The sequence below is a fragment of the Mobula birostris genome, chromosome 5 (genome assembly GCF_030028105.1).
Source record: "Mobula birostris isolate sMobBir1 chromosome 5, sMobBir1.hap1, whole genome shotgun sequence".
NCBI lineage: Eukaryota > Metazoa > Chordata > Chondrichthyes > Myliobatiformes > Myliobatidae > Mobula > Mobula birostris.
The window spans coordinates 89,873,653-89,896,046 of NC_092374.1; the positions used below are offsets into that span (position 1 = coordinate 89,873,653).

The 22,394-nt window shown below is 44.5% G+C and overlaps 1 long non-coding RNA gene across 3 annotated transcripts in view; it reads left to right on the top strand.

Moving 5' to 3' along the window:
* The first annotated feature begins 17,184 nt into the window (after positions 1–17,184).
* Positions 17,185–22,394, top strand: part of LOC140197860 (uncharacterized) — a 39,400-nt gene continuing 34,190 nt past the window's right edge. For all 3 annotated transcript variants that reach the window (XR_011886041.1, XR_011886042.1, XR_011886040.1), the window contains exons 1-2: positions 17,185–17,503; positions 21,013–21,104. This is a non-coding gene — a long non-coding RNA (uncharacterized lncRNA). The remainder of the gene's footprint in view (positions 17,504–21,012; positions 21,105–22,394) is intronic.

Genomic DNA, 22,394 nt, shown 5'->3' on the forward strand with positions numbered 1-22,394 from the left:
TGAATTCCGCAGATTCGCTGCCCTCTGTCGAAAGAAATTCCTCTTCATCTCTATTCTTATATACTGAGGCCGTGCCCTCTGGTCTTAGACTCCCCCGCTACGATGAACTGCGGCCTGCTCCAGCTGCTGCAGGCTTCGTGTCTACGGACTCACTCTCGTTCTGAATGCTGTTGCTTGCTTTTGTTCTTTGCCCAACTTGTGGGTTTTTTTTCTCTCTGCGCATTGGGTGTCTATTGGTCTTTTTTAATGGGTTCTTTTGGGTTTCTTGTAAGTAGACAAACCTCAAGGTTGTATAATTTATACATACTTTGATAATAAATGCACTTTGGACATCCTCTCCACATCCACCCTATCTAGGCCTTTCATTATCCGATAGGTTTCCGTGAGATCCCCCAGGCTGGATAGAAGCAAGATGCTTCAATGGGTATTTAAAACTGCCAAACACATCACCATCAGCAGCCTACCTGCCATAATTATATATTTCATATTTCATCAGGCTATATTTCACTAAGGGTCTGTGAAGATTTGGTATGTCACCTAAGATATTCACAAGGTTCTACAGATGTACATGGAGAATACAGCTGCATCACTGTCTGGTATGGGGGGTGGGGGGGGGCGACGGTACAGGATCAAAATAATCTGCAGAGAGTTGTAAACTTTGTCAGCTCCATCATGGGCCTGAGCCTCTGTAGTAATCAGGACATCTTCAAGAAGCCATGCTGTAAAAAGGCGGAGTCCATCATTCAGGACCCCCATCACCCAGGTCATGCCCTCTTCTCATTGCTACCATCAGGAAGCGGGTAGACTCAATGATTCAGAAACAGCTTCTTCCCCTCTGCTATCCAATTTCTGAATGGACATCGAACCCATGGACACTACCTCACTACTTTTTTTTCTCTTTTTCCACAACTTATTTAATGTGACTTTTTAAATAAATATATATACTCACTGTAAATGACAATAATAATGTTGTTTTTATTATTATGTGTTGAAACGTACTCAGAAACAGTTACTTCGCCAAAGCATTAAGGCTGATCAACACCTCCACCCATTTACCCACCCCACTCCATCCACGTCAGCCACTCCTCCCCACAGCCTCTCAGCACCCATCAACCCCCATTCATTGCAACTTCACTCATACGCTCCACACAGACATAGTTCTCAAATGACCTGCTGCTACCTAGACTTCCTCTTGCCAACCGTCGCTTTGACACATTATCGTTTCCTGTCGGAGTTACCTTATGCTCAGATACTCCTCCATCTAGCATCACTTATCTACGTACAGTCTATGCATAAAAACTAATTTTATGTATACAACAGCAGAGGGGTTGCTTCCTATAGTGGAGGAGTCTGTGAACAGAGGACTCAGCTTAAGAATAGAAGGACATCTCTTTAGAAAAGAGATGGGGAGGAATTTGTTTAGCCTGGGTTTCAGTGAATCTGTGGAACTGATTGCCTCAGATGGGTGTGGAGGCCAAGTCATTGGGTATATTTAAAGCACAGCATGATAAGTTCTTGATTAGTCAGGGTGTCAAAGGTTACAGGGTTGAGAGGGATAATAAATCAGATCAGAATCAGTTTTAATTCACCAGTGTATGTTGTGAAATTTATTAACTGTAAGGCAGTACAATGAAATACACGATAAATAAATATAGAGAAAAACACTGAATTCCAGTAAGTACATAAATATGCGTGTGTGTCTATTAAATAGATAAGTTAAAATAAGTACAGTAGTGCAAAAAATCAGAAATAAAAAGTAGTGAGGTGGTGTTCATGGGTTCAATGTCCATCCAGAAATCGGGTGGCAGAGGGGAAGAAGCTGTTCCTGAATCACTGAGTGTGTATCTTCAGGCTCCTGTACCTCCTCCCTGATGGTAGCAATGAGAAGGGGGCACATCTGGATTGGTAGGGGTCCATAATGATGGGATAAAAGAACTAGTTCTGCTTCCCTCTTTTATGGTTTTATTTGTACATTGTGTTTTATAGGATTGCTTTTATATTTATATTTATTGTGTTTTTTTATGCTGCATCGGATCCGGAGTAACAAATTATTTTGTTCTTTATTCTGGTGTATGGAAAAAGGACAACAAACAATCTTGATTCATGAATCCTGCACAGCAAATCTCACCCATCTGGCACAGTCAAAGACACTTAGATCACATTTCTTCCCCATTCCAACCGTGAACCAGTTGGGTTCCATAACGGCAACTTTCATTGTTTCTATTACCAAGATAAGCTTCCTTGAAATTATTTATTAAATTGCAAACAGTTGTAAATAATTACTCAACATATTGCATATTCTGGCTGGCGGGATTTGAACTCTTGTCTAAGGTTCAAGAAGGTCTGGAGCCTTGTCTGCTGGCTGAAGTTTACACTGGTACTTCCACACCCAGCTGATCCTGAGACCCACCACTGAATGTTATGGAATCGAAGGCTGGGTCTTGCTCCCACATAACTGTCCGTAGAGTCACAGTCACTACATGAAAATTGCTCTTGGTCTCAACAGGTCCACACCCATCTCCACTAGTCCTGCACTCCTGGGCTGGTTGTCCTATGATCTGCGGGGAAGAAGCTTCCCAATGTCATTGTATTCTCCCCCTAGATTCTACATTTCACACTCACTGGAGGCAATTTGCTCCCCCAGTCAATCAGGAAGGGAGCTTTGAATGAGGGTGAGAAAGGGGTGGGGGGAGAGATGGGGCGGGGGGGGAGAGAGAGAGGGAAAGAGAGAGAGAGAGAGGGAGTGAGTGGGAGAGAGGGAAGTAGAGAGAGAGAGAAAAAAATGGAGGGCTATATGGGAAAGAAATGTTCTTGGAATAGTTTAAAAGGTCAGCCCAATATTGTGGGTTAAAGAGCCTGTGCTGTGCAATAATACTCTATGTTCTATATTCTGTCTTCCTGGCTTGATCAAAGAGGAAGGTGGCTTTTAACAAAAGAAAGAGAGAAAAAAGAGAGAGAGAGAGAGAGAGAGAGAGGGAGTGAGTGAGCAAGAGAGGCTCTTCAGCCCACTGTCCATGCTGACCCATCAAACACTCATTTACACTAATGCTTCATTAATCCCATCTGAATTTTCTGCACATTCCCATCAAGTCAGCAGTTAGGCGTAGTTTGCTCAGCATGGACGAGATGGGTCAATACATCACGGGAACAGTCCCTCCTCACCACTCCACCATTCACATGAAGCACTCCCTCAAGAGGGCAACATCCATCATCAACGATCCCCACCATCTGGGTGACCACCTTCTTGGTGCTACCATCAGGCAGAAGGTACAGAAGCCCAAATCCCACACCACCAGGCTGAGGAACAGCTATGAACCATTCAGGTCTTGAATAAACCTGCACTACCCTAATCACAGCCTCTGGATAGCAACACTATGACCCTTTTGTCACGGAAACCAGAGGAATTGACTCAGCCTGAAACATTGTCCCTTTATTCCTCTCCATTGGTGCTGGCCGACCTGTCGAGATCCCCCAGCACTTTTTGGGTGTTGCCCTGGATTTGCAGCACCTGCAGAATCCCTTGTGTTTGAGACTATGACCACTTTGCACTGATAATGGACTTCGTCATTTTGGTACCAATATAACATGGCTAATCTATGTTCTTCTGATGCTAAGGGCTTGTGATACTGTTGCACCTGAGCATACATGTGCATGAGACAATAAACGTGACTCTGACTTTATAGAACATAGAAGAGTGCAGCACAGGAACAGGCCATTCAGCCCACAATGTTGTGCCGAACCAGCTAAAAAGTAAATCAAAACCACTCACAAACTAACTCTTCTGACCTACTCAATGTCCCTATCCCTCCATCGTCCTCACATTTGTGTGCCTACCTACTCTCTTTTTTGCTCTTGATGTATGTATGGAATGCCTTGGGATTCACCTTCATCCTATTTGCCAAGGACTCTTCATGGCCCCTCCTGGCTTTCCTAATTCCCTTTTTTTGGTTCTTTTCTGGGTTTTTTATACTCCTTAAGTGGTCCCGACTTCCAAAGCTTTGCATTTCTTTTCTTGACTAAATTCATCACCTCTCTGCGCCATTTTCTTTGCAATTTACATTTCTGCAATTGGTTACCTTTGCCCGGGGTTGTGACAATCCCGGACACAGTACTTTGGACAGAGTCACACAATCCCAGAGGCTCAGCCCATTGGAGGTATAGCCTCTGATCTGGGTTGTGACCCGGGTGCGTACACACTGTGGTCTCTTGATTAGGTACCTCATGTACTCCCTGTGCCTAATAAAGTGGCCTCTGCGTGTCTGTCCATGGTCTTCCGCTGCTGCGGACCATCCTCTTTGAGGTTCGATGTCTTGTGCGTTCAGAGATGCTCTTCTGCACTCCACTTGTTGTAATGTGTGGTTATCTGAGTTACTGTCAGTCTGGCCATCCTCCTCTGACCTCTCTCATTAACAAGGCGTTTTCACCCACTGAACTGCCGCTCACTGGATATTTGCAGCATTGCATTGGAACTGCTGTATCAGACCATGATGCAACCAGTCAGGATACTTTCAACAGTACATTTATAGAAGTTTGTTCAAGTGTTGACTGACATGCCAAACTTCCTTAACATCCTAAGTGTAACACTTGCTTCGCCTAGCGGCTTAATCTAGCGGGGTGATAACCCCCTGCCCGGCCAAACTTTAAAAAATCGTGTTTGGGTGCATGCTGCATGATGTGTCCCCTGTTACAGATTAGTACCCCGAAATAACAAACGGTACAATATGCGATTAAACGATTAAGCTTTATAACTCTTACTTTGACTACATGGTTAGTAGAGAAACAAAATATAAAAGAAGAAGGGCGCGATACTATTAAACAGTCTGTGCACAATAGTTGGAGCTCACTCAGCAGATCTTCTTCCACCATCGCTGACCTTCGGACCCCCGCTCAGAGTCCACCCCGTCTGGTGGTCTACCGAATTTCTCCATTCTCATCTTCTCTCTTCATCCCCCTCTCTCCCTCTGCAAAGCCCGCAAAATCAACTGCTCCAGAATCACCAGACAGGGCGACAAAATCCTGATTGGCTAACATACATAATTATCTCCAGCCATAACCCAAACATTGCTGCGACAGGGAAAACATTACCTCAGCAGTTAACATTATAGAGAAGCCATTACATAAGAAAGAAAGACACTGGAGCCCATCCACTTCAAAGTTCAAAGTGTTGTGCATTCAGAGATGCTCTTCTGCACACCACTGTTGTAACACATGGCCCATTTGAGTGACTGTCAGCTTGAACCAGTCTGGCCATTCTCCTCTGACCTCTCTCATTAGCAAGGCATTTTCACCCACAGAACTGCCACTCAGTAGATTTGTTTTTTATTTCTCACACCATTCCCTGTAAACTCTAAAGACAGTTGTGTGTGAAAACCTCAGGAGATCAGCAGTTTCTGAGATACTCAAACCACCCCGTCTGGCACGAACAATCATTCTAAGGTCAAAGTCACTTAAATCACATTTCTTCCCCATTCTGATGTTTGGTCTGAAGAACAACTGAACCACTTCTTCTTCTTTTGTGCTAATGGCCACTTGCACCTATCAAAAAAGTGCATTATTGCCATGATGGCGATCAGAACCTACCTCCCAAAGCCGTTTAAATTAAAAAAGTTCACCAGGCTTGCCCGCCCCTGCTTCAGGCGCCAGAATATCCTGCAAGCTGAGAATTGAACCTCTTGACCATGTCTGTGTGCTTTTATGCATTGAGTTGCTGCCACATGACTGGCTGATTAGATATTTGCATTAGCGAGCAGGTGTATGGCGTACCTAATAAAGTGGCCACTGGGTATATTTACCTTTGCCTAGCCTTCTTAACTTGATTACTGCATCACAAAGGTTTAGCTGATGGGTTTGGACTGAATTGCTGTGGTAGGACTGCCTTTAAAATGAAATCACTTCATCTGGAACAATGTGGGAACATATTCCATACCAAAGGCAGTGAGTAAAGACTCTCATGTTGAGATTGTTGTGCATGGGTCAACAAGTATTTCTCCAGAGACATGCTAAGAGACAGAACTTACAACACTACAGCACAGAAACAGGCCCTACAGCCCATGAAGATTCTGCCAAGCATGACACAGAATTAAACAAGATCTGTTCTGCCTACACATGGCCCATCTCCCACCATATCCTGAATATTCATGTGTCTGTCTAACAGCCTCTGAAAAACCATCACCGTGTCTGCTTCCGGGATCCCTGTGGACCAGTTTGAGTGGTAGGCGAACTGGAAAGGGTCCACCATAGCTGGAAGGTGCGATTTTATACGATCTAGCTGCTCAAAGCACTTCATGACTGTTCGAGTTACTGGGTGTCCATCCTTTAGGCTCTCTCAGGCACCGGAATGATGGTGGCTACCTTGGACAGTGGACTGTTTGAGAGATGGTAAAGATTTCCATTAAGGTGAGCCACACAGTCCCACAGCACCTGACCAGGTGACTCTGCAGCTTCACCTGTGTCTAGGGTCCTCCTCACCTGCGACCAGACCGGGTGCATGCTCCTCAGGGACAGAGGAGGCTTTTCTCAATGTCACAGCATTCAATTAGTCAAACTGTGCAGAGAGAGCATTCAGGCGGGGAGGCGTCACTGCTGTTAAGGTGGATGTAATTAGTTATGGGTTAATAATGGGATTAGATTTGATGAGATGTGAATTGATTTGATAGGATATTAGACCATAAGATCCCAAGTCCATAAGACATAGGAGCAGAATTAGGCCATTTGGCCCATCGATTCTGCACCACCATTTCATCATGGCTGATCCATTTTCCCTCTCAGCCCCAACCTCCTGCCTTCTCCCCGTATCCCTTCATGCCCTGACTAATCAAGAACCAATCAATCTCTGCCTTAAGTTATACCCAATGGCCTCCACAGCCGCCGGTGGCAATGAATTCCACAGATTCACCACCTCTGGCTAAAGAAATTCCTCCTCATCTCGTTCTAAATGGATGTCTTTCTATTCTGAGGCTATGACCTCTGGTCCTGGACTCCATCACTATAGGAAACGCCCTCTCCACATTCACTGTATCTAGGCCTTTCAATATTTGATAGGTTTCGATGTGATCCCACTCATTCTATTAAACAGGCCAAGAGCCATCAAACGCTCTTCATACATTAACCCTTTTATTCCCCAATCATTCTCGTGAACCTCCTCTGGACCCTCTCCAATGCCAGTATATCCTATCCTAGTTAAGTGACTCAGAACTGCTCACAATACTCCAAGTGCAGTCTGACCAATGTCTTATAAAGCCTCTGCAGTAGCTAGAGGGGAACTGGAGTGGGGATATTGAGAATGGGAGGGAGATTAAAGAATGTGAACAGGATGTTAAGGGGAATGGTATTAATGATGCCAAAGAGTTAAACTGACTGGCCAGTCATTATGTTGATGCGGTGTGTGTGATTTATTGACACAATTGTTGTGCTATTTTATGAGTAACTGTTGCAAGTTGCAGCCAGCTTGGGCTGTTTATCAGAATTGAGTACACATGAAGTTTATTTGGCATGCCTTGATCTTGATATATTTGTGCAAGGCAGGGTTGGGAGAGTCTGCTGGCGGGGGTGACTCTCTGATGCAGCCATGCCCAGTCTGGAATAGATTGCTTTCAGGGCCTTATCATTATCATCATCATCATCGTTGTTACATGCCATATCACATTACATAGGTGATCATGATCTTTGACCATGATTGTTCTTGGCAAATTTTTCAACAGAAGAGGTTTGCCATTGCCTTCTTCTGGGCAGTGTCTTCACAAGACGGGTGACCTCAGCCATTATCAATAACCTTCAGAGATTGTCTGCCTGGTGTCAGTGGTCACATAACCAGGACTTGTGATCTGCACCGGCTGCTCATATGACCATCCACCACCTGATCCCATGGTCACATAACCCTGATCATGGGGTGGGGAGAGGGCTAAGCAGGTGCTACACCTTGCCCAAGGGTGACCTGCAGGCTAGCGGAGGGAAGGAGCGCCTTACACCTCCTTTGGTAGAGACATATCTCCACTCCACCATGTGGATCCTGTATAAAATTATGAAAAGATCAGCTTTATTTGCCACATGTCAATTTGCATCAATGACCCACACAGTCCAAGGGGGAGGGGGAATGCAAGTGTCACCACACTTTTGGCGCTAACAGTCCATGCCCACAATTTACATAAACCGTAAGTCTTCGAACTGTGGGAGGAAACCGGAGCACCTGGAGGAAACCTGTGCAATCGGGGAGAACGTACACACTCCTTACAGGCTGGGGTGGAAACTGAACCCCAGCCACCAGCTCTATAAAGTGTTACGCTAACCGCTACACTACAGCACCTCCCATTGGGGCAGAGGTAGAGTGAATCCTTACAATCTGTTTTTCCCGGGTGGGAGATTTTTCATATCGTGCACTGTACTGCTGCTACGACAATACAACAAAGGCCATGATGCATGTCAGTGGTCATATATCCCGGTAGCGTAGTGGCTAGCACAATGCTCTCAAATACCCGGTTCAGTTCACGCCACTGCCTGTACGTTCTCCCCGTGACCGTGTGGGTTTCCTCCGGGTGCTCTGGTTTCCTCCCACAGTCCAAAGGCGTACTGGTTGGTAGGTTAATTGGTCATTGTAAATTGTCCCATGATTAGGGTAGGGTTAATCGGTGCGGCTCGAAGGGTTGTAAGGGCCTATTCCGCACTGCATCTCAATAAATAAATAGATAAATAAAACCTGATTCTCATTTTAGATCAGGTAAATGTATGCAGGCTTTCCCACTGAGGTTGGGTGGGACTACAACCAGAGGTCATGGGTTAAGGGGGAGAGGTGAGAAGTTTAAGGGGAATATGAGGGGAAACTTCTTCACTCAGAGGGGAGTGTGAGCGTGGAGCGAGCTGCTGGTGCAGATGGTGCATGCAAGCTCGATTTCAGTGGATAAGTTTGGATAGGTACATGGACAGTAGGGATATGGAGGGCTATGGTCCTGGTGCAGGTCAATGGGTGTAGGCACCTTAAATGGTTTCAGCAGGGACTAGATGGGCTGAAGGGTCTGTGCTTTTCTGTGCTGTACTTTTCCATGACTCCATGATCCAAGGTGAGAGGGGAGAGCTGTAATAGAAAAATAAGAGGCATCTACTTCGCCTGGACTCAGTAAATGGAATGAGCTGTCAAAGGAAGTGGTTGAAGCAGGTACATGGACAATATTTCACAGGCATTTAGGCGTGTACAGTTCAGTTCTGGTCATTTCTTTTCAGGGAGGATGTGGAAGCTGTAGATAGGGTGCCAAGCTTTTCTGTCTGGAGCAGAGGAAGCTGAGAGGCAGCTTGGCAGAGGAGTACAAGATGATAAGAGGCATAGATAGAATGGACAGCCAGAGACTTCTTCACAGGGTGGAAATGGATGCATTTCTCACAGCTGTAGTTATCAGAGAAACTGAGGGTCTTCCTCACTTCCCACCTCCTGCAAGAAGAGCGTACTACTGTCCCGACAATCACTCTGACTGCTTCATTCATGGAACAACAGAGAAAGAGGCTTCACCTTTGCCTCCTCTCACTTACTCCACTTCTTCTTGGCAATGCTTCAAGGTCTGACGATGTGCCGCTCCTACAGTGACCGCTCCACTTCTTCTCAGCAAAGCCTCAAGGTCTCACTCTTACATTGAACCACTCCTACAGTGACCGCTCCCCTTCTTGGCAAAGCTCCATGGTCTCACTCTTACAATGAGCCACTCCTACAGTGACCGCTCCACTTCTTCTAGGCAAAGCCTCAAGGTCTCACTCTTACATTGAACGACTCCTACAGTGACCACTCCCCTTCTTGGCAAAGCTCCATGGTCTCACTCTTACAATGAGCCACTCCTACAGTGACCGCTCCACTTCTTCTCAGCAAAGCCTCAAGGTCTCACTCTTACATTGAACCACTCCTACAGTGACCGCTCCCCTTCTTGGCAAAGCTCCATGGTCTCACTCTTACAATGAGCCACTCCTACAGTGACCGCTCCACTTCTTCTAGGCAAAGCCTCAGGGTCTCACCCTTGCAATGAGTCACTCTTTAAGTGACCATTCCACTTCTACTCAGCAAAGCCTTAAGGTTTCACTCTTACATTGAGCCACCTCTACAGTGACCGCTCCACTTCTTCTAGGCAAAGCCTCAAGGTCTCACTTTTACATTGAACCACTCCTACAGTGACCGCTCCCCTTCTTGGCAAAGCTCCATGGTCTGACTCTTACAATGAGCCGCTCCTACAGTGACCGCTCCACTTCTTCTAGGCAAAGCCTCAGGGTCTCACTCCTAACCAGAGCCAGTGAACTGCACAGTGACCACTCCACAAAATTGTATGAAAGGTTGTGGCTCCAGCCCAGTACATAATGGGCAAAGCCCTCCCAACCATTGAATACATCTACATGATGCATGGTCATTGGAAAGCAGCTTTCATCATCAGAGATCCTCACCACCCAGGCCATGCTCTTTTCTTGCTGTTGACATCAGGTAGAAGGTACAAGAGCCTCAGGACTCACACCACCAGGTTTGAGAACAGTTACTACCTCCCAACCTACAGGCTCTTGAACAAAAGGGGATAGCTACACTCACTTATCCATCCATTGAGATGTTCTCACAACCAATGATCTCACTTTAAGGATGCTTTATCTTGTTATTTCATGTTCTCATTATTTATTGCCATTTATTTATATTTGCATTTGCACAGTTTGTTGTCTTCAGCACTCGTTCATTGATCCTGTTACTATTCTAAAGATTTGCTGAGTATGCCCACAAGAAACTGAATCTCCGGGTTGTATGTGGTGTTATATATGAAAATATATGATACTCAAATTTATTTCGAACTTTGGAGCTTTGAACTCTTTATTGGCAGTATCTGCCCAATTAACCAATTAGCTAATTAACAATACACGTGCTTTTAATACCTTCCTTCTCTCAATCCTGTAAAAGTAGAATTGCCAGCAATGAGATGAGCTATTTTAAAATTGGAATCAGTGGGGCAACTCTTTCACCCAGAGGGTGGTCAGTATATGTAACAAGTTGCTAGAGGAACTTGGAAAGTTTTGTGAGTAAGAAAAGTTTAGAACAGGAGTTCCCAAACTGAGGTCCGTGGACCCCTTGCTTAATGGTATTGGTCCATGGCGTAAAAAAGGTCAGAAACCCCTGGTTAAAAGGATGTAGACCATACAGATAGGGATCTTGGCCAGAATGGATGAGACGGGCCGAAAGTCCTGCTTCCAAGCTTGTCACAGCCAGGTTCCAATGTACAAAGTTCAGTTCACCGAATGCACATTAGAAGGACCAACCTGTGCTTAGGGACCAGTGGGCTGGGTCGGGAAGCTGACCTTTCACCTCTGAAGCCAAGGCGCTCACATGCCATTGGCTGCTGATCGATTGGGGTGAAGAGGGGTTGAACAAGTCAGTCAGAAAGGTGGGGAAGGATGGGGAGATCAGTGGATTCAAGAACTTGTAAGCCTCCCTCACAAGGTCACCATACGGCTGCTCCCTGCCTTTCACTTAGTGTCTAGTCACAGACAACAGACAGGGACTGTTCCCTTGCCAAGTCCCTGTGGCAGTGAGTCAGCTGGGACTGCTCCAACCCTGACCCTGGAGAGGAGACCGAACACCTCCTCAGCACCGAGGAAAATCCTGGTAATTGTCACTGGCTCCGCAGCCAACTTCCCTTAACAAGCGTCTGGGAAAAGTGACAGTTCCGTACTGTCTGTGTCTGAGTCCCTGGCAGCCAGCTCCACCGCAATCACGGCACCCTGCTCACTAAATGTGCAGTCTGTCATCTACACAAATGCACATATGCACAGGTGCAGTGTGCAACTAATCTTGCAGAGGCATCGCAGCCACATAGAATCAGATAATCAGCATTCAGCAGGATAAAATAAATAACATATCACCAAATACTGTAACAAGCTTCTACAGATGTACTGTGGGGAGCATTCTGACTGGTTCCATCACTGTCTGATATGGGGGGTGGGGGAGGAGCCGCTGCACAGGATCGGAAAAAGCTGCAGGGGGGTTTGTAAACGCAGCCAGAAAACCTCTCCCCACCACCAAGAGCATCTCCAAAGGTGGCATCTCAAGAAGGCGGCATCCATCGCTAAGGACCTCCATCCCCCAGGTCACGCCTTGTTCTCATTGCTACCATCAGGTAGGAGGTACAGGAGCCTGAAGGCACACACTCAGTGATTCAGGAACAGCTCCTTCCCCTCTGCCATTAGATTTCTGTATGGGCACTGAACCCATGAACCATGGGCATGGACCTCCGGGTCCAAGGATAGATTCCAGGGGGTCCGTGAACTTGGATGGGAAAAAATTTACAACTTTATTTTCACTAACCTCTAACTGGAATTTAGCATTTCCTTCAATTATGGATGTAGGGACCCCCATCACCCAGGACATGCCCATCTCATTGCCACCATCAGGGAGGAGGTACAGGAGCCTGAAGGCAAACACTAGACACTAGACACTAAACACTCAGTGTTTTAGGAACAGCTTCTTCCCCTACCCCAGCAGATTTCAGAAGGGTCCGTGAACTGAGCAGAATGAAGAGTAGCAAACGTAGTTCCCAGAGTGACCAGACGATGGCACCCTAACCTGGCACAAATCCACTAGACAAGTATGGCAGGAGATCGAAATGTGCTACTCTTCAGAGTACTTGCCACTGGGTAAAAAACTGTCTGCACAGAACTGACTAAGTTAAGCTAACTGAAGAAAATAACAAATCTGAAGATGTAGAAGAATGCCATATAACATTGTTTGCAAAGGAATCACCTAATAATGCAGAGGTTTCTGATGCAGGGATTTTGATGGCAGAATCACTGGAATCTGCTGTTATTGATACAGCTGCATGCAGACAGTGTGTTGAGAAAAGTGACTTGAAGGCCATGCAAGTAAAGGAAGTGTATAAACTGGTGAACACAGATACACACAGTAACAAAGCATTCAAATTTGGTGATGGAAAGATTGTACATTCTACCGAAAGAGTACAGATTCCTACAAAAATAGGGCAGACAAAATGTTATATTGGAGAAAGTGAAGTTGTTAAAACGAAAGAAAATCTTGTCTTTGTCGTTTGAATGTTTACACCACCTCACTGTTTTGCTCACTTTTTGCTTTTAATTCCATTATTTATTTACATTTTTATATATTCTTATTGTGGTTCCTTAAGGTTGTTTTAGCCAGGGGTGGTAATGAGGATAAGATCCCATTGCCTATTAAATACTCCCAATGGCACGCGTCTCAAATAAGGCGGCACGTGTGTAATTGCGCAAGTGCCTCTACAACTCATGTTCTCGGTGTTACATTGAACATCAATTTTTTTGAAAGTGTTGCACTCTCAGAATTTTGTTTTTGTTTGTGCTAGGCTGCTTGAAGCTGAACACAAATATAATTCCAGTCTACTTTTTTCAGGTAAGAATTTGGAGAAACAGGAAACTAACTTTTTTTGAATATAATGTGTTTAATTATGTAACAGTGCTGATGCTCTACAATAGTTCAACTAAGCTAAAAATGTTTTGTTGATGATTAGGGAAATTTCATGGTGATTTTCGTGATCAGCAGCCATAAGATACACCCAAAAATATTCAGAAAGCAAAATCTTTGTTGTCCAGTGTTATTTATTTTCTTTTTTTTTTGTTATTCATTTGCACAGTTTTTCTTCTTTCACATTGGCTGTCTGTCTGCCTTTGTGTGTATTTCTTTGTTCTACTGTGAATGCCTGCAAGAGATTAAATCTCAGAGTAGTACCGAGAGACATTGGGTACTTTGGTAATTAATTTACTTTGAACTTTTTGAACTTGGAACTGTTTACTTGTGGTGCTACATTCATGAACTTGGATCTCATATGCCTCTGAACCATCAATTCGAGCTGTAACATCCAAAATTGGAGCTGCCCAGACTGGACCTGTGCCACAGATGCTGACGTACACGTGAGCGGTGCCTTGTACTTTAGTGTTGCTCGTGGCAACTTGACAAGCAGGATTACTTGGCCCCCAGGGCCATCCTGTCAAGTCATTCAAGGCCACAATAGCTCCCTGAATAGTAACAAAAAATGATCTGTCATTGGCAATCCTTAATTAAACACAACTTCTACAACACTGATGTTCAACGGCTGTCTTTGTGTTCCGCTCCATGGTCCTGTTCTGACTGATAACTTGAAACCCTCTGCTTGCAATCACCAGCGGAATTAGCTGCCATTTGGCCTGGTTGTGCTGACATGGTTACCACTAGACCCAACCACATTAGGGACAAATTGTCCGTTCTGTGCTCTTGTTCTGCCTGATAGCTCTGCTTATAACCATATAATAATTACAGCACGGAAACAGGCCATCTCGGCCCTTCTAGTTCGTGCTGAACTCTTACTCTCACCCAGTCCCACCGTGCTTGTTCAAGTTCAACATCATTCCACTGTATACATGTACACTGTCAAATGAAACAATGTTCCTCCAAACCAAGGCTGGGGTTGGATGGGTTTTTGATTATGTTGGTTGCCTTACTGAGGCAGCAATGAGTGTAGACGGAATCCATGGAGGGTGGAGATGGACCGTGATACTTGTGTGATCCAAAAGTTCTTCAGAAGTTAAGAATGAGGCATCAAACTTGCTGTTTATAATTATTTTATTAAGTATAGCAAGAACAGGAAAAAGCAAGAAAGCGGTGTCGAGGGAATGAATGAAGGGGAAAAAAAGGAAAGACAAAGGAAAAAAGGTTGCGGTGATCTCATACTCAGACCAGAGACAACCCAGATTCCAGTGATAACAATTAACCTATGAACTAGTTAGATTCAATTGGTGTGACACCTGCTACTGAAAACTGAACGGCGCTAACCACTACGCTGCTGTACTACCCTGGGTAAATTCATGAGGGGCAGATTCAGGGTGAATGTGTGTAGTCTTTTCCCCAGGGTTGGGAAATCAATAACTGGAGAAAACAGGTTTAAGGTAACTCCACCATGGACAGTCCCAAGCCCAGTGGCAAAAAGAGCAGGGTTGGACACGGGACTAGCAACACAATCCCTTAAAAACACAGAGCTACAAAAATGCCAACAGAAGCTATAAAGTTCTCCTTCCTGGGAGAGGAAGGTCCTAGACCAGGGGTTCCCAACCTCTTTTTATACCATGGATTCCTACCGAGAGTTATGTTGACCCCCAGATTTGAAACCCCTGATCTAGAAGATAGGCTGCACTTTGGGACAACATGAAAGACAGGCCCCAGATAGACTGGCGAGCTGGTGTTGCGGGCCTACGTCCCAGTAGGAGTGATGAGAAGAATGTAGGTTTAGGGTGAGAGGGGAGGGTTTAATAGCAAAGTGAGGGGGCAAGTTATTCACTCATAGGGTGGTCTGTATTTGGAATGAGCTGCCAGAGGAAGTGGCTCAGGCAGGTTCAAACATTAACAATATTTTCAGATTCAGATTCAGATTTACTTATCAAATGTGCGTTGAAACATACAATGAAAAAGTATTGTTTGCATTAACCACACATTCTTGTGCTAGTATAGCATGCCCATGATGTTTAACACAACAGCACAACACAAAACAAGCAGAAACAACAACAGCAGCAAACTCTCACCCCCTCACACAAACAGGAGCTTCCAACAACAGGACTGGCCACCACTTTCTAAATTTTAAACAGAGTTGGACTTTTTAAATGTTCAAGGCATTTGTGGGTAGGAAAAGTTTCAAGGATTATGGGCCAAGCCAGGGAAAGTGGGACTAGCTTAGATGGGCACCTTGGTGAGTATTGAGCAGATGGGCCAAACGACCTGTTTCCATGCTCTATGACTCTCACTCTAAGAGGGTTTTCGGTAATTTGAAGTATAGCTGATTTTGTACTTCTGTTGTTTTTTTTTGTCTGTACAACTCCGATGCCATTTTTAAGATTGCTGACGACATCATTATCAGAGGCTGAATCAAAGATGATGGCACATCAACATATAAGAAGGAGATTGAAAATCTGGCTGAGTGGTGCCACAATAAAAACCTCTCATTCAACGTCGGAAAAAACAAGGAACTGATTGTCGACTACAGCAGGAAGAAGCCAGAGCTCCATTAGCCAATCTTCATCAGCAGATTAGAGGTAGAGAGCATTAGTAACTTTATATTTCTTGGTGTGGAGGCCAAGTTATTGGGTATATTTAAGACGATGATAGATTCTTGATTAGTCAGGGCATGAAGGGCTATGGGGGGGGGTGGAGGCAGGAGATTGGGGTTGAGAGGGAAAATGGATCAGCCACGGTGATATGGTGGAGCAGACACGATGGGCCGAATGGCCTAATTCTGCTCCTATATCTTATGGTCTTATGATTTCCCAAGGTCTCTGATTAAGGGCCTCGACCGGAAAAGTCAACTGTTTATTCTTTTCCATAGAAGCTGCCTGGCCTGCTGAGTTCCTCCAGCATTTTGTGTGTGTTGCTTTGGATTTCTAGCAGTTGCAGATGTCCTCAAAGATTTCCCAACCCTGGGAGAAAGAGTGTGCGCATTCGCTCTGTCTATTCCCCTCATAATCTGATGCAATTCAGTCTCCCTCTCGCCAGGCAATAATATCCTATTAGCCTAACTAACTCGTCCTTGTAGCTCAAGTCCTGGATTCCTGGCAACATTCTTCTCTGTTCTTCACTCTTTCCAACTTAATGGTCTTGACCAATCCATCATTATCTGACATCAAGCAGTGTGTGGTCACACCGCAAAAGGACACACTCCCTTACTATACTCCCACGCTTCTCCCTTTGCACACAAATCTTCCACTACTTCCTTGAACATCCTAATCCCCGGAGCGCAGAAAGTAGCCGAAAAGACGGCAGGCGCTAGGACCCCGAGGAAAACCAGCAGCTGCAGAATCTCCTACATTTATGCTGTTTCTCACTCCTCGAACATTTATTCCGGAAATACTTTATATTAATGCGGTGGGGAATCAAGGAAAGAAATTTGTTTTCGTGCTTTTCTGGTACGCGAGGACAGACTGGTGATTGGTTGCATTCCAGAAATACGAGAGCAATGAGATTAAACTCCACAAATTCGACAAGAGGGTAAAAATAAAGTCACAGAACATTGTCAGACCACAAAGTCAGCAAGAGAATAAGACCAGGATGTGAGTCGGCTTGACGTGTGAAAGTAATTTACAGGAGTACGCTGCTGTGTGGAAGATTAGCTAGAGAGCAATGGCGCAATTTGCACGCCGGGATTCACTTCCTGGGTCCTAAGCATTTGACTCTACATGAGGGGTTAAATTTTAACCCCAGTCGAGCGGTTTAGGTGTCAGAATGAACACCGGTCAGTGGAATTGCCGCTTCCACTACTTGAAACTCCTCTGCTCGCCTTCCCGAGCTTATTAAATTGGAAAAGAGCCCAAAACTGAGTCTTTCGATTGTAGCACATGGTAGAGGTGTTGCCTCCCAGCTCCAGACACCCGAGTTCGATCCCGGCCACCGGCACTGTTTTTGTTTGTGTGTGTGCGTATTCTCCCTTCCACCGGAAGCCTAAAAATGATGACGTAAGCTTCCACACAGAGCAACATGGCTAAAAAAGTGTATGAGGTCAGTGCGTTAATCGGCCGCGGGGGGAATGCACTGGGATGAGTGCAAATGGGTGGGTGACTGGTTGGTCAGCACAGTGTTGGGAAGGCCAGAGGAATCTGCGCTGGTTCACTCTGGGATGGGAACCCTGGAGTCCCCCCGGGGTCTGTCACCGCGACCACCGGCCCTATCCCTAACCTCACTATCCCGCAAATGATGACTCATTTAGCATCACTTTATTCAACTTCACTTGCCCCATCACTGAAATGGCCCCACAACCAATGGACTCGCTTTCAAGGACTCTTCATCTCATGTTCTCGATATTTATTGTTTACTTATTATTATTGCTTCTTCTTTTTGTATTTGCTGTTTGTTGTCTCTGCACTGTGGTTAAACGCCCAAGTTGAGTGACCTTTCACTGATTCTGTTATTGTTATTATTCTATAGATTTATTGAGTATGCCCACAAGAAAATTAATCTCAGGGTTGTATATCGTGACATAAATGTGCTCTAATAATAAAATTAACTTTTTACGTTTTAAAAGTGTTCAGTGTATTGGTTGACAGCAAGATCCCACACAGAGCCACATGATCTGAACTTCTGTGCAACGAAGTTCAAAGTACGTATATATATCACCCTATACTACCCCGATATTCACTTTCTTGCAGGCATTCACAGTAGCTCAAAAGAAGTATCTCTAGTAGTTGTGCGAGCTGCCTGCAAAACATCACCATGTACTGCCAGGGCCATCTTAGACCCACCTCGTAGATGCAGCCAGGCCAGGATCACCAGTAGTGAATCTTCTCTCTGCTTCCCCTGGCCCTCCTTGCTATGGGTTTCATCTCCAACTTTTCCCAGTTGCAATGAAGGTGTGCAAGTCTGAAAGAGTTCCTCTCCACACTGTTAATTGCACGATAGGTGGTTGATGAGGAGGGTCTTTGAAAAAGGGTCTCAGCCCCAAAATGTCAACTGCTCATTTCCCTACATGCATGCTGATTTCTTCAGCATTTACTTGCTTCCAGCTTGTACTCCATCCCCTCCACCCCCATATTCAGGCTTCTGCCCCCTTCCTTTCCAGTCCTGATGAAGGGTCTCAGTCTGAAACGTCAATGGCTTTTTCCCTCCATGGTTGCTGCCTCACCTACTGAGTTCCTCCAGCATTTTGTGTCTGTACCTCAAGATTTCCAGCATCAGCAGAACCTCGTGTCTCCCTTGAAGAACCTCCATGGATTCCAGCTGAAATTCTACTTCGTATTTCAAGTTAACACACTATCAGGCAATGCAGTTTAGCCCCGGAGTAGTATCATGGCTGATTTGTTTAATATCACTGGCATATGCCATGAAATTTATTGTTATGTGACAGCAGTACATTGCAATACATAATAAAAATAAAAAATTATGCTAAGTATATACAGTATATATTGCAACTACTCACGTAACTTTTAAAAAAAAAGTATATATATATATATAAAAACTTTTGAAAAGTTAAGTTACGTGAATAATGCAAAAATGGAAAAAAAGTAGTAAGGTAGTGTTCATGGGCTTATTGTCCATTCAGAAATTGGATGGCAGAGGGGAAGAGTCATTTAGTGTGTATCTTCAGGATCCTGTACCTCCTCCCTGATGTTAGCAATGAGAAGAGGGCATGTCCCGGATGACGGGGTCATTCCCTGAATCTCAGCATCCAGAAAGAAAATCTATCACTCTCTGGAGCTGAACCTCATCACCCCTCTTGCAAAGAGAAATACAAAGATTGACCAGGATCCGGATGAAGAAATTTCTTATCTCCAACCTCAATGGACAATCCTTTATTTTTTGAGAATGGACTTCTGGTTCCAGACTGTTGGCCATGAAGAAAACATCAAAGTCAAATGGATCAAGGACAGTGGAAGCAGGCAAACCAATTATCTTTGTTCTTGTCTTGAGGTGGAAGGAATGGAGGCTGCCATTTTGTGAAGCTGCTCTACATCCTCCATTTTATGAGATGGAGCTGCTTGGATTTTGGTGTTTTAAAGTAGACACAATGATGCAGAAGTTAATTTGCTGGACTTGAGATCATTTCCAAATAAGTTATTTGTGAAGTGTCCTTTGGTTAGAAATAACATGTAAGTTTGTGGCTGTTGGGGTCTGTGTCTACAGGTTTTGTAACTGATATAAAACAAAGCCAAAATTACCAGTTGTCAGTTGTCACTTGTGGAAGAGGAGTTGTAAATTCATGCTGGCTTGGACCAGAGCCAACAAGAAGATAAAGGTCAGTCAGATGGCCAATAACACTGAAAGTCAACATTTAAATTGGTAAGGAATGGATATAAAAGCAGAGATATTCAGATACAATATAGCGATAACTCTCTCAAGAGACCCACCATCGCAAGGAAGAACCCCCAAGCCGGGGGCTGGGAAAAGAAAGGATCAATCATCTGGCCAATGGAGAGCCCCTGTTTTCTATGTTTAAATTGGAAAAGTGGTCTGAATGAGAGGGAATGGTAGAATTCATGTTCTAAGTTGTTGGGGTTAACGTAGCTACGTTGCTGTTTGTGCAGAGATAACAAAGTACAAGCTCTGATTAATTATGAGTTGCATAGTGAGTTTCCTAATCCTAGCTCGTTGACGAATGGTCAACAAGACACCACATTTTCCCAGCACATATCCTCTAAAGTTCAGTTAGATTAAGATCATCTTTCATTTCTCAAAAGTATACTACAGGAAGAGGAAACAACAAATAAAAGTATTCATTTATAATTATTTGTTGTTTTTTTTGTAGTTTGTCTTCTTTTCCACATTGGTTGTTCGTCACTCTTTTGTTTGTGTTGATAGTCCAGATTCAGGAACAGTTATTTCTCCTCAACCATCTGGCTCCTTGAACAAAGTGCAAATCAGTAGTAGTGTTCATGAGTTCAATGTCCATTCAGAAATTGGATGGCAGAGAAGGGAAAAAGTGAACCACTTCATACTCTAAATCAAACAATAAGCATTAAAATATTAATTATGCATACATACTCACATTTCTTCATACTTGTAAATGTATCTAAGCTTTGATACAAAACTCCGCACCATGAGAAAGATCAGTACCCACTGGAATTTAGAAGAATGAGGGTGATCTTTGAAACCTATTGAAAGTTGAAAGATGTAGATAGAGTGGATGTGACGAGACTAGGACCAGAGGCACAGCCTCAGAAAGATGAACATCTTTAGAACAAAAATTTGTAGCTGTAGGGGCCAGATCACTGGTTTCATTTAAGGTGGAGATTGATATTTCCTGATTAGTCAAGGAGTGAAGGTTGTGGGGAGAAGGCATGAGAATGTGTTGAGGAGTAAATGGACCACCCATGATGAAATGGTGGAGCAGACTCGATGGGCCGATTGGCCTAATTCTGCTCCTAGGTCTTATGGACTAAGTGTGGATTACTTCACTTACCTCAACACTGAACTGGTTCCACAACCTACGAATTCGTTTTGAAGGACTCTACAACTCATGTTCTCAATTTCATTTTTTTAAAGCTTATTAGGTGTCTTTATTTTGTTATTTGCAGATTGCCTTCAGAATCTGAACCAGCAAGTGTCATGAAATGTGTTACCATTGCAACATCAGTACAATGATAATTGAGAAAAAAACTGAATTATAGTAAGTATATTTATGCACTGTATATGTATATTATATGTTAAGTTTAATAAGTAGTGCAAATACAGAAATTAAATATTAGTGAGGTAGTGTTCATGGGTTCAATGTCCATTCAAAAATTGGATGGCAGAAGGGGAAGAAGCTGTTCCTAAATCGCTGACTGTGCGTCTTCAGGCTTCTGTACCTCCTTCCTGATGGTAGCAATGAAAAGAGGGCATGTCCTGGGTGATGGGGGTCCTTAATGATGCCTTTTTGAGGCATTGCTCATTGAAGATGTCCTGGATAGTGCCCATGATGGAGCTGACTAATTTAACAAATCTCTGCAGCTTATTTTGATCTTGTACAGTAGCCCCCCCCCCATACCAGACGCTGATGCCCATTGGTTGCTTGAGTCTGTGCGCTGTTTTATTGTCCTACTGCGAATGCCCGCAAGAAAATGTATCTCAGGGTAGTATATATAGTGACAACTTGGATAATATACTTACTTTGACCTTTGAACTGTAGATATTGAAAGCCTAGCTTGTTTAGTTGTTCCTTGCAAAGGGCAAAATCCCTCCTCTCAAATTTTGTTACACTCCCTCTATGGCGAATCGGGAAATCAGATGTGTACATACAGCACAAACAAATGAACTGCTGGATGAATTCTGTGGGTCAGGCAGCAACTACAGAGGGAAACGGACAATCGGTGCATTGGGCTGAGGCCGCACATCTGGAAGGGAGATGGCCAGTCTAATGAGGTGAGGAGAAAGTGTGGAGTAAGATCTGGCAGGTGATGGGTGGATCCAGGTGAGGAGGGAGTAGGTATAATGATAGACACTGGGAGGTGGGAGGTGAAGGTGACAAAGGGCTGCAGATGGTGGGATCAGATAGGAGAGGAAGAAGTGAACGAGGTGGGGCATGCAGAGTACCATGGGGATAGGGGATCCAGTGTTGTGCATAATGGGCAGATGGAGGAGGGGAATGCATTAGGGCAAGGATCCCAACCTTTTTTATGCCATGGACCCTACCATTAACCAAAGGGTCAATGGACCCCAGGTTAGCAACCCCTGCATTAGGATATCCTAACGCAGAATGAAGGTGGGTGAAGTGGAGGGGGGGGGTGTCCTTGCATCTGAACATTGTAATTGAGGTGTGGTCTTACCAGAGCCCAAAATAATCTCAGCAAAACACTGTTATTGCGAGAAGTTTTGTGTGCGTGGGTGAAGGCTGATTCTCCATGGACTCTCTCTATGGGTCTCGCTGCCTCGGTAAGGCAGCCAACATAATGCGGGTCACCGTTACAGCTCAGGCCCT